The sequence below is a fragment of the Zalophus californianus genome, chromosome 11 (genome assembly GCF_009762305.2).
Source record: "Zalophus californianus isolate mZalCal1 chromosome 11, mZalCal1.pri.v2, whole genome shotgun sequence".
NCBI classification, from domain to species: Eukaryota; Metazoa; Chordata; class Mammalia; order Carnivora; family Otariidae; genus Zalophus; species Zalophus californianus.
The window spans coordinates 29,067,452-29,080,114 of record NC_045605.1 but is presented as its reverse complement, the minus strand read 5'-3'; positions in this window follow the sequence as shown (position 1 = coordinate 29,080,114).

Here is a 12,663-nt window from a genome sequence, read left to right as displayed (position 1 = left end):
CTTCTCTGTTTCTATACTTAACCTTTTGTGTGGTGCTGAAGACATCTAGCCAGGAAAATACCTCTATAAAATTCAAGTTCTTTCCATTCATTTGGGCCAGTGGTGCACCCTGAAATCCTTTATGGGTTCCTCATTAGCTGTCAAGTGACAATTTTAGAACTTCTTCTTTCTCCTGAAATGGACAGGTCATAGTGGGTCTTACATTTCATGTTAAGGAACTTGGATCTGATTCCTAAGAAATGTATTGTTGGCAGAGTTCAAAATATGTGTGTGTGTTTGTGTGTGTGTGTTTGTGTAACTGACATCTGGCAGATGTTCAGGGGTGAGTCTGAGGGGATAAGATGTTGGGAGGCTGTTACACTACTCTAGATAAGGCTGATAAGGTACCAAGCTAGGGCCTTGGTATGAGTGATGGGAAAAAAAGGGTCAGATTTGAGAAATATATAGTGAGTGAAATCAGCAAACTCCAACTGAGGCAGAAAATACAAGAGGAGGTGACATTTTAGGGGAAAAAACTAATGATTTTCATTTTCAACATGCTGAGTTTTAGTTGCCTGTGGGATATTGAAGTGGAGCTTTGATATATGAGTCTGAAGCTCAGGGGATGAGGCCAAGCCTGGAAATATAGATTTAGGAATCACTGGCATATAGATGGTAATTAAAATCATGAGAATGGCTGTGGTTACCCAGGGAGCATGTGGAGTGAGAAAAACAGTGGGTGGAGGACAGAACCCTGTGAAATGGCAGACTTTAAGGAGCAGATGGAAGAAGACGAACCCACGAAGCGGCCAGAGAAGGAGCTGTCCGAGGTACAAGGAGAGCCAGAGAATATGGTTATCATGGAAGCCTCAAGAACAAGGAGTGATTAATTATATCACACATAGCAAGGAGATCCAGTAAGGTTAGGATTTTAAAATGCCCATTCCATTTGACATTTAAGAACTCCTAAGTGGCATTTTCTGAGAAAATATTCAGCTGAAGGTGGGAGCAGAAGCCAGATTATTTGAGAGTTCAGGAGAGGAGAAAGGGGATTCAGCAAGTATAGATTTCCCTGGAAAATTACAGAGAAGAAGGGGAAGAGTAGATCAGATGGTTACTATCTAGTTGGTTACTAAGTAGACTAATGATTACTATCAGGGTATAACTGATGCTGTTTCTTTTTGCTGGAAGGTCCTGCCTCCATAACTGTTCCACGTTCTTATCCATGGTTCAAGGAATAATGACATTAATAGTTCTTCCATGGAAATCTCTGATGATCTTCTCATGGGAAAGTAGTATCTCTCTTGCCTAATCTCCCACAACACCAAATCTATGGTCCTTTTATGGCATTCATTTCTGTTTTTATAATCCCCCTATTATAGTTATTTTAAATTCATTCCTTTATTAAACTGTAAGTACATCAAATGTACATTACATTTTTCAACATTTGCTTTTCTATATTCTATATACTTATATTTTAGAATGTAAGTACCTAATGGAATGTTCTAATGTCAGTAGGAATGCAATAAACAATTATTGAAGGAATACATGTGTCTGAACATAAATCACAATTACAGAAATATTCTGGGATTTCGTTTCACATTAAGTTTTGTTAATAGAATCAATTAACAGAGGTGATCTATAGGTAATCTTTTTGCCATAATTGTTAACAAGTTCTTTAAATTGGGCTTCTGTTATACATCATTTTGGAAAAAGTAGAAGCTGAATTTCTTATAAAAATGACAATTCCTACCACCCCATGGTATGGTGACTTAAATTGTTGGGAAGAAAAGTCAACAGGAAAGCCTTAGAATTTGGTTCTCTCCTATCTTCTTCTTCTTCTTTTAGATTTATTTATTTATTTATTTGGGGGGGAGGGGCAGAGGGAAAGAATCTCAAGCAGACACCCTGCTGAGCATAAACCCCATGCAGGGCTGTATCTCACCAACTCTGAGACCGTGACCTGAGTTGAAACCAAGAGTTGTACACTTAACCAACTGAGCTGCCCAGGCACCCCTCTCATACCTTTGATAATAACAAACAATTCTGTTGATAAAAACCACTCTTACAGATTGGCTCACATTAGTCCTAGAATTTATAGAAATGTAAATACAGCTTTTTCTTTTCGTGTCATTTTAAAGGCTGATGGTTGTGAAATCCTGCTTGTTTTAATATTTATATTTATATGAAGAAATACATAAGTTTGGATATTCTCAAAAGAGTGTTTTAGAAATCAACAAGGATGCATTCCCTCCCCGCCCCCTAGGAAGTAACTGTAGTGAGGACATGGAAAGACAGAGGTGTCAGTTCCTATATCTTCCCAGAAATCCTAGCATGAGAATAACACTTGTTTTCTTCTAATAAAGGAAATTTTAGAGAGACTGGGCACCTAAGAATTTAGAGAGACTGGGTGCATTTATTTCCTTCTCAAAGGAGCTCATGTTGGACCTTTTTTATCCCAAGATATAGGAAACAATAATTTGGATTGTTTTCCTGGGGAAGTGGGGGATGCTTTCTTGGAATGAGCTGCTTGTGTGAGGGTTTTCTATTGACCACTACACTTTTGGGCCCTCTCTGATCATGTGGCAAAGTCCCCTTGCCTCTGAGTATCTCTAAGTGAATGGCAGAAGTAGCAGCAGGCCAGCCTCTCAGACCTGAGACCTGTACAGTCACACAAAGCCTAGCTCAGGGAAGGCCCTCAGGCTTGATGTAACGTTCTGCTGCCGCTGACTTGAAGTTCATTTTACGCTTGGCCCCACACATTGCGCAACCTGTCTTTAAGTATCAGTATGGGACCATGCTCAGGTAAAGCCTAAGCTCTGCTTGTCTCCATGACTAGAAGATTCCCCTGGGACCTGTTGTTGGTTAAAGAGTTGGATCTCCAGGGGCAGCAAATGGGAGAATGGGAATGGCTAGACACTCACTTGTTACTCTGGGAACAGCTGAGAGTATCCATGGGCCAGCAGAGTCATCTTCATATATGATAATGTGAACATTTTATGTGCTTAATGAGACCACCGGAGTGTCTCTTCCAATTACTTTTTTGGGGAAAAAGAATAGAACACGCTGGCATGAACGAATAGCACCTGAAAAAGTCAAGTCTATTTGGTCTCTCCACTTGGTATGCTTGTCTCATTGCTCTAACTCTCGGTGCCTTCATCAGATGCGTGTTTCAGAGTCCTATGTGGCACACCCAGGGTTGGATGCGGCTGGTGCATTGTGCATTTATCTGGATTTAACATGTCTTTTATTAACTTTTCTTTTCAAAGAGGCTTATGCAGAACAACAGAGAATGAAGTTTCTATTGGAATGTCATTGGGGGACATGAAAAAAAGCATTTGCTAGATAAAAGACGTTTTAAGATTGTGAATTCAAACAAGTGAGTCAGAGATTGCCTGAGGAGTGATTTTCTTAAAACAGTTGTGACAAAACCTCATACAGATGCAAAGAAGATGTCATGAAGCCTATAGCCATCCTTCATTTTGGATGACCGCTGAAGACTGCAAATATTTGTGGAGAAGTTACAAGATGCCAATAGTGATGTGGGGACTTACAGTGGAAGCATAATTTGAGTGTAGACAAGGATGACAGAGCAGAGCTTCTTGATTAAGTTAATATGTATTGATATTTCTCCTGTTGTTTTGACTTCTTAGGCTGTTTAAATTCAGCCTTGTCACAACAAAATACAAAAGAGGCTGCTATGACATTGATTTTCTTTTTAATAAATCCTGTCTCTGAAGGATAGTGGGTTTTTGTTTTGTTTTGTTTTGTTTTGTTTTGTGTATGTGTGTGTATTTATATTCCAAAGTTGACAGTCAGGAAGGTAGAAATGTTAAAATTGTGGCACAAATAATTATGTTAAATTGTTGAGCATAAATTATCAAGGGAAATACATTTTGATTGTAAGCATAAATCAATTTTATGCATCACAAAATTGCCACCATTAGAGTTTGCTGAGGTGACTTATTTCTGGCAGTAGTGAATACAGTGATAGTTTGAAAATAGAAACTCTGAAGACTTCATAAAAATCTGGACTCATCAGTTCATGGGGGATAAAACAAGAATGAGGGAGGGGTTTGTGCAGGTGAAGAAATGCACATTTCACACTCTTTAATTTGAGACAAAAGAGTTTTCACATTCCCTCAGCAGGGCTCTAGCCACGCTGATTTAGCCTCTTCATTGAGTATAGCCTGGAATACCTGCACTTCCAAGTCAGAACCAAATTTAGCTGTAAACTTCCAGCTTATTCTTGCACCATTAAATATACCTCATCATAATTTTAAAAGACTTGTCTTGTTTTGGCAGGCAGACAATGCACTATTGCCTAGCCATCTCTCTATTATTGAAACAGAAAGAACCAATCATATCTTTAAACAGAATATCTATAAACTAGGATGTTAGTCTTTGCATTTTGTATTTGGATTTTGGGGGGAGAGGAGGGGAGAAGGGGTATTCACACTTGAATATAGATGTGCCTAATCTAAGTATTTTTAATACTTAAAACAAAATAATAGTGTGTCTCTTAAGAAGCCCCACTCAGGGATGCTATGAAGTTATCTTTCTTGCCCAGATTGTAACCCTGCTCAGCACTTCTCTCTGTGGACACAGCGCATCATTGCTGAGGCGGATGGAAAGCAGCTGCCTTCAGAGACATGCCTTTTCTCTCTTTCCTGTCCTGTTCTGTGGTTGAACTCTCCTTGGGACAGCAGAAGTACTTGACTATTTTGGTTTGGAGGGTCTGCTAGCTGGACTGCTGGGAGGAGAAGAAGCAGAGAGCAAGGTAATGACACTGTATTCCTTATTCTACTTACCTGTGCCAAAAAGGACCTTATAAAATAGCATTGGCTGATAAAAGAGGTGAAGTGAAGCTGACCCCTGATTGCTATCTGAGGTGTTGGTGCTTCCTCCTGAGACGAAGTGCCGTGGGCTGCCGAAGACAGAGCATGATGCTGAGAATGCTCTGCGGCTGGGCTCCTGGTTCTTACTAGCTCTGTGACTTTTGGCAAAGTATTTAACTTCTTCCTGCCTCTGATTTCCCATCAATAAAATGAGGAAAATAACAGTACCCACCTCAAAGCTTTGTTAGGTGAAATGAGATAATATATAGAAAATGATTAGAAGAAGTTGCAGCAGAAACTGGAAGAAAGAGGATGTGTCTTAGTTATTATTTATCTATACATGGGCAGGGCAGAATGTGTCAATCATTCCTCATACAGGCATTCAGGAAATAGCTACAATTAGAATGTTACACCTAAATTCATTTCTACCCTTTGATTTGGAAAAGAGAGTTCCAGTACTCATTCCATAATTCTTTTAACTACTTTTATTTCCCCATCCACAGTCTGGGGCATATTAGTCAAATTTCTGGGAATTTTGCAGGACTCTCAAAAATGAATGGGAATGTTAAGATGTCCCCAAAAGAGAATAGATCATGTTAGTGGGTGGGAAATGGTCAGTATTGGGGGCTAAACTCATCCCCAAGCGGTCTGAATTAAAGCAGATGTTTTAATATGCTTTTTAAGAAAAGAATAAATGCAAACAACAAATCAAAGTTGAAATAATTGGAAAATCCAGAACTGTCATAAGCAGATAACATGATCATATGCAAAGAGAAACCAACAGAATTAAACCATTATAACTAAAAACCGAGGTCAGCAAAGTTTTCACACACAAGATTAACTTACAAAGATCAAAAACATTTTTGCATACTAGCAATAACCAACTAGAATATTTTAAAATCTAAGATACCACCTACAAAAGCCAAAACAAAAGCAAAATATGGTAATTAGCAAAAAATACACTAGATATTTATGTAAAAATCTAAAAATATATCAATGGATATATATATAAAATCCAAATATATGGTGAATCATTTCATACTCTTAATATAAGTTATAATCATCAGGATGTCGGTGTTCTTGAATTAATCTATAAATTCAATACATTTCTGATCAAAGTACTGGCTGGATTAAAAAAAACTTAAATAAATGTATTCTAAAATTTATGTGAAAGGAAAATATCCATGTATAAGTCAACTTTGTAAAAAAAAATAGTGTTGTTCTCCTATGTGTTATGCTATAAAGTCATAGTAATTCAATATGTGAGCATTAGTATAAGAACAGACAAATAGAGCCATGGAGCAAAATAAGATGTTAGAGATAGAACCAAATTCATTTAACATATTTTATAGGTGGTACTGGAAAACAATCAGGAAGAGATTGTCTTTTTAATTGATGTGATTAGGAAAAATGGCTTACTATATGGAGAAAAATAAAACTGGATTCCTAAGCTGAAACCATATACAAATGTGGATGCCAGGTTAATTAAAGACCTATAGATGAAAAGTAAAGCTTTAAAGTTTATAGAAAGCATTAGGGAAATATTTTGACCGAGGGCTGGGGAAGACTTTTTAAAATATCAGAAGTACAAAAAGTGCATAAAAGTACAAAAGAAAAAATGTGATTATAATAAGATTAAAGATAGTTCTTCAACAAAGGATATCATAGTTAAAGTTGACAGTAACAGATTGAGAGATGGCATATGTGATGACAAACCAACTAGAGATTAATACCTAGAAACTCTTGCAACTCAGCAAGAGAATGCAGAACCTCCAACAGAAAAGTGGATTATGAACAGGAAATTTGCATAGGATGAAACCAAAATGAGATCAAGTAAACATACAAAGAGATGTCAAAAATCATCTGAAATTAAATAAATGAATATTACCCCCCATTTTATTGTCAATAATTTAGAACCTGAATAGTATGTCAGTCAGTGGGGATGGGGGGTAAAGGGGAACCCTCATGGTGGTAGTATAGACTGAAGCTTCCATTTTGAAGAGCAGTCTGGCAGAACTTGCTTAAATTGAGTATACATATACCCTCACATCAAGCAGTCTCCTCCTGGGTACATATCCCAGAAAGGGTTTTCCAGGCCAATTAGGGCACATGTACAAGGATGCTTATTACAGCATTGCTCATGGTGGTGGAGAGATGGAGGCAAACTGAATGTATGCCACGAGAGGAATGGATAAATGAATCATGAGGAAATCATATTATGAATTACAGTGACATATTTAGATGTAACAGAACAGATCTACCCAGCTAGCTTGTCTAAATCTTAAAACCACAGTGTTCAATATAGAAAAAAAATGAGGTCTACAGCGTAGTACAATATACATTAAGTGAAATACATGTATACAAATCAAATAACACAATTTTATATGTATAAAGGGATATATGCGTCTGTGTTTATATACATCTATCAATCATCTATCAGTCATCTATCTAGCTATCATTTATCTATCTATCATCTATCTCTCATCTACCTACCTATCATCTATCATCTCAGAGATGTTCAAATGGTTGCCTGTGGCAGAGAGGGAAATAAGAGTGAAGATGAACACACAAATGGGACCATAAATGAACCAGTGGTATGGTGTGCCCATAAATAAGACTTATGATTAACTCAATTCTCCACACCTGAGATCAATACTCGTGTGAGTTCACATGTACACATAGGCACACACATGAGACTGGGAAAACATAGCAAGGAGTTTAGAAACCAGCCTTCCGCACATCCTTACCAAACCCCCATTAAAGACCACCCAGCAAGTGTGCCTTACGTGCAACAGGAAAGCCTCTGTTACAGAATAATTTATTTGCTTCTGCAAACAGAGACTGAAGTTGATGTAACTTTATTTTTGACATGGAGCCACTTTTCCACAAGTGGAATATCAAGACATTCCTCTCTACCAGAGCAATTTGGGAATTTCATTTAGCTTCATTATGATAAAACTTCACCTAACCTGAGCACATGATAAGCAACTTCTCTTGTGTTTTCTGTATTCCTATACCTTAGGAAAAGGCAAGGTGTTCTCCAAATTTATGTAGATGCTAGAATTCTAAGATGAAAAATAGTGGGAGGAGAAACAGCTCACATGCCTCAGATGCTAAACAATAACAGCAAGATTTCAGCCACTGTTTCCAGATTTTCAGAAAATCTTTAACTTCATCAAGGGACAAATCAATTTGCAGGTGCATTGACATCTACTTAAGCTGGAGGAAGCACATTAAAGGCATAGCCGATTAACCCTTCATGTCTGGATCATTTAATCTGGGTTTTCACAGACTTTTTAGGTATTTATTATGATTTCTATGAACTTAATTTTTAGAGGTCATTATTTTTTAAATTAAATTTTATCTATTAAAAAAACACCTAATTTACAAAAAAAGTAGGGCAAACCCAGAAATAGACTAAATCATTCTCTAGTCTGAGATGCATTAAAACTTTCTGGAAACGAGAATATTCTATGTGCAGTTAGAAATGCGGTGCATTTATTGTATCCTCTATGTGCTTAGTACTAAGCACTAAATAATTATGTGCACTAAGATAAAAGGTTAATTGAGCTCAAAAGGTTAATGGACTTCCATATTAGCAGAATTTTTCTCAAAGTGTTTCCTCTGCAAGAGATTTTTATTGCTATTTTTATAGTCTTCATTCATTCATTCTTAAATCCATGCTTTCATTCATTACTGAATGCCGACTCCATGCCAAGGACTGCTGGAGCCTTTGGTGTCACCCTCATTGGTCCGCTTGTCCATGACAGGATCCGGGTCTTAATTCATCTCTGTAGTTCCAACGCCAGCAGAGTCCATAAGAAATAGGACACACATGTAGGTCTGGTTGAAAAGGAACAGTAGAGGGTCCTTTTTCTCCCTCCACCAATTCCATGTGGGACATTGCCCTTTTTCCTTGCAAGACTTTTTAGGGAGATCCTTTCTCCCACTCCTTATATCTCTGTCCCCTGTTCTTGACTCAGTATTTAATAACATAGGTGCTATTTATTACTCTTTGTGAAGAAACTTAGTTGCTATCATTGTTTCTCAGCATCATAACAAAGAAAGTGAGTAGCGATGCTTACTTTGTGCTAGGCACTGTTCTAAGAATTGTACATGCAGTTAATCATCTAGACCTTGCTACAACTTCTGAGGAGGTGTCCAGCTCACATCTCTCAGATGCTAATAAGTCAAAATCTGCTCCCAGATTTTCAGAAAATCTTTAACTTCATGAAAAATAAATCAACTTGCAAGTACAATTGACAGCTACTATAACAGTTATTATTCCCATTTTACAGATGATGAAACTGGAGCAGAGAGACTAAGTTACATGTTCAAGCTGTACAGCTGGAAAATAGAGAAGAAATATTCCATCATGTGACATGGCTCAGATAGCTTTTCCAGAAGAGTCTCCATTCCCTTAGATTTGACCCAGAAGATAGAGAAGTATTCTGCTCAAGCAAGAGCCAATCATCTGGGGAAAAGCAAGTCTATTCCCACCCTTGGCTTCCATCCCTGTGGTCGGAGATGGTGTCAGCAAGTCCCCAGTGAGGATCCATGGCTCTGGCAAATGGATAAACTGAAATAATGTCCTGAAGTCAGGTATCCTATATTTAGTGGCAATGAGAAAGGAAGTGTTGGGGGGAGAGCTGGAAGGGCGATAACGCTGGGGGTGGAGAACAGACAGACCATAGAAATGAACGTACTGAAAAAAGAAGTGTAGGTGGCCATTAATGAAAGGTCACAGGGGAAATGTTAGTGCTGATCTGAATAATTTAGCTAATGAATGTGTGACAAGAGCAAGCTGTCCTTGCAAAGAAGGGGCATCCTGTCTCTTTATTTTTATTTATCTGTCTTAATGGAAGGCCTCCTTTCTCCAGTTTCCTCCCATATTTACCTTATGTAAGTAGATTTATAGAGGGCACATATTTCATTTCAGAATCTTATAAAGATGGGTGGATTTCGATTTTAACTCTAATGTGTACCTTGCAGAGTTTGCAACAGCTTCTTTTATTTGGAAGTGGTAGTAGAAAGTAGTTGCTGAGAAAGAGTTCTTTCTTATTTTCCTTTTTTCCCCCTTCTTAAGCAAAGGGTTTCTCTTATGTAGAATAGCTCTTATAAACTAACATTTTGATGAAATTAGAGGCATACATATTAATGCCACTTGTTTTTCCAAATTTTCCAGAGAATGGTCTTGAAGTACAGTGTTTTAGGTTCTGTCAAACATGTCAGACAGGGCTGCTTGAGAGCTGAATTTATTATCTGAATAGCCCCTCACCCCCCTGTCCCTGCCATGTACCCTGCAGCATGGCTTAGAGTCTGCTGAGCTGTGGATGGTGCCCCTCTGTCAGGGATTTTGCCTATGCCTTTGGCTCTGATTGAAGAATGTGGCATATGTCCCCTATATATAGAAAAGCACATATCTATACACAGCTACGTAGCTACAGATAGACACACCGACACCCCCACACGTGGGTCTGTGCAAATTTTTTCTCCACTCTTTTCTTCAACCCATTGATTTTCCAACGATCTGTTACCCATCTAAGGCAGATTGCTTTTCATGGTTCAGCAGGCCCAGCACAGACATTCATTTTAATCAATAGAGCAGTCAAAAGAAAGAATAGATTTACTTGTTTTTTTCTTTTTTTACATTTAATTGAAAATTTTCAAGTGATTACCAACTTGTGTAGATCTAAGTTTAGGAAGCGGTAATAGGTAAGCCTATGAAATAAGTGCAAAAGTGTAAACCCAGCAGGATTCAGGTCTGCAGAGGCTACACTTGGGTGAAGTAGAACACCTGTTTCTGTGCAATACCCCAGGCAGATGCCCTCTTGTCTCTCTCCACCATTACCACCAGAAATGCCTAGTACTCAGGAATGTCTCTATCAATCCCTTTCCTTACCCTCCCTGACAGTACCCTAGTCCAAGTCTTGTCATCTCTTCCCTGTGCTCCTGAGTATCTGATCCAAACTGCTTTCAAAATGCTCCTTAAATTAGCTTTCCAAAGAAAAATCCAACCATGCCACTTCCTTGCTCAAAGACCGTATCTAACTCTCCATTTCTATGTTGCCTTGATGTGAGCTTCAGTTTTCTTACCTATAAAATGGGAATAAGAAGTCCATATGCTGTAGCAGAAAAAGCAGAGTTCTTCACCCTCTGCCTGCAACTTCCTCTCCACTTTCTACTGAATTACCTGGTCTCTGAACACACCACGCCTTTTCACATAACCCTATGTCCCTCTGGCAAACTTGTACCCTTCCTTCAGGGTTCAGGCCAAATGTCCCCTCTGCTGTAAAACCATTACTCTTTGGGGGGAATTAGCATCTCCCCATCTGGTTTCCCCTGCAGGTTTGTTGGCCATTGTCTGGTGACAACACTGGATGTTGGTAGCATCGATACCCCCTGTAACCAGGCAGTGGACTCCTGGGGGGCAGAGAGAGGCATGCCTCATTTTTCTATCCACTGTCACCAGCACAATGCTTAGCACAGAGCTGAGTAAGCAGCGTGAAGGAGCAAGCGTATCATCTGGAAAGAGTCTGGTTCATAAGGCAATGCCTGGAAACTGGTCTTCTTTATGTTTCCTATTCAAAGTTGTCCCCTTGGTTGATGTTTGATCAGAATCTAAAGCCCTCCTAGGGCTCCTAATTCCCTACAGGCAAGTTATTAAGAGAAAAAACCATTTTGCCCACCAATCTTGATTGGTTTTAGAACACTTCTTTTCTTTGGTGCACTTAAAATGTGTAGGTCATTTCATGTGCAGAGCATTTCCTTCCATAACATTTTTTGTCTCATAGAGCCTATCCTTGTATTTTCCTACTATGATTATAATTTTATGGGATACATATTATCACTCCATATTTCATGGTGAAGACACGGAGGCTCTGGAGGAGTATCACTTGGGAGAGACTTAAGAGGTCTGCTACCCAGATCAATTATATGAGAATGCTGGGGTTTGGCCCAGGTATCAGTTATTTCAAAGCTCCTCATGCAGTCCCAATTTGTGGCCAATTTGAGAACACTGCCCTAGCCCTAGAGAGTTTAGATTCTAGGTCCATGGTTGGTTCAAGGTGGTGGAAGCCAGGCTAGAACCTGAGTCCCTGACTTGTGCTGGGCCTGATTTCAGGACCCTGTGCTGTCCTTTCACTAGGTCCCCACACAGTATAGGCATCAAATTCCATATGAGAGTGCCGGCTTCCCCTGTAATGACTGAGGCAGGTCCACCCGTCTCTCTTTCCTCACCCATAGAGCAGGGTTATTCTTTCCTTAAAACGCTTCTATGTGAATCCAATGAGATGTGACTCTATAGTGGGGGGCAACTCAAGTCACAGAGGGTAATAGGTATTATAAAATTAAGAAATAATAATTTCTGTTATGAAAATAGATCCCTTAGGGTAGGTGGGCTTTTTATAGAAGACTTGGGAGAAGCTTGGAGGTTTGAAGGCCATGTACATGGCATTCTCCTCCATGGCAATATTTGGGACAGAACTTTCAGCATTGTGTATTTAGAGCTATTCCTGAAGCCTCACCTTGGGCAGGGTGGTATGGGCTGAAGGAATTCATGTCTTCTTAGTATGTTGTTCTAGTCAGCTTTCTGCCTCAAAGTGTATGGTAATTTGCCTACCCCCTGAAAAGAAACCAAGTATAGACTGAGTGTTCTGCAGGCAAAATCATACTTAGAGTGTCTCAGGTTATCAGAGTAAGTGGTAGTTGTCTGATTATAAAGTGGGAAGATATTATTCAGACATGGATATATCAGTAATCAGCAATGATGAAGGAGGTATACAGGAAGTGAATGGTAATTAAAGGGGACTTAGGGGACTCCTTTGCTTGGGTGTACTGAGTCTCT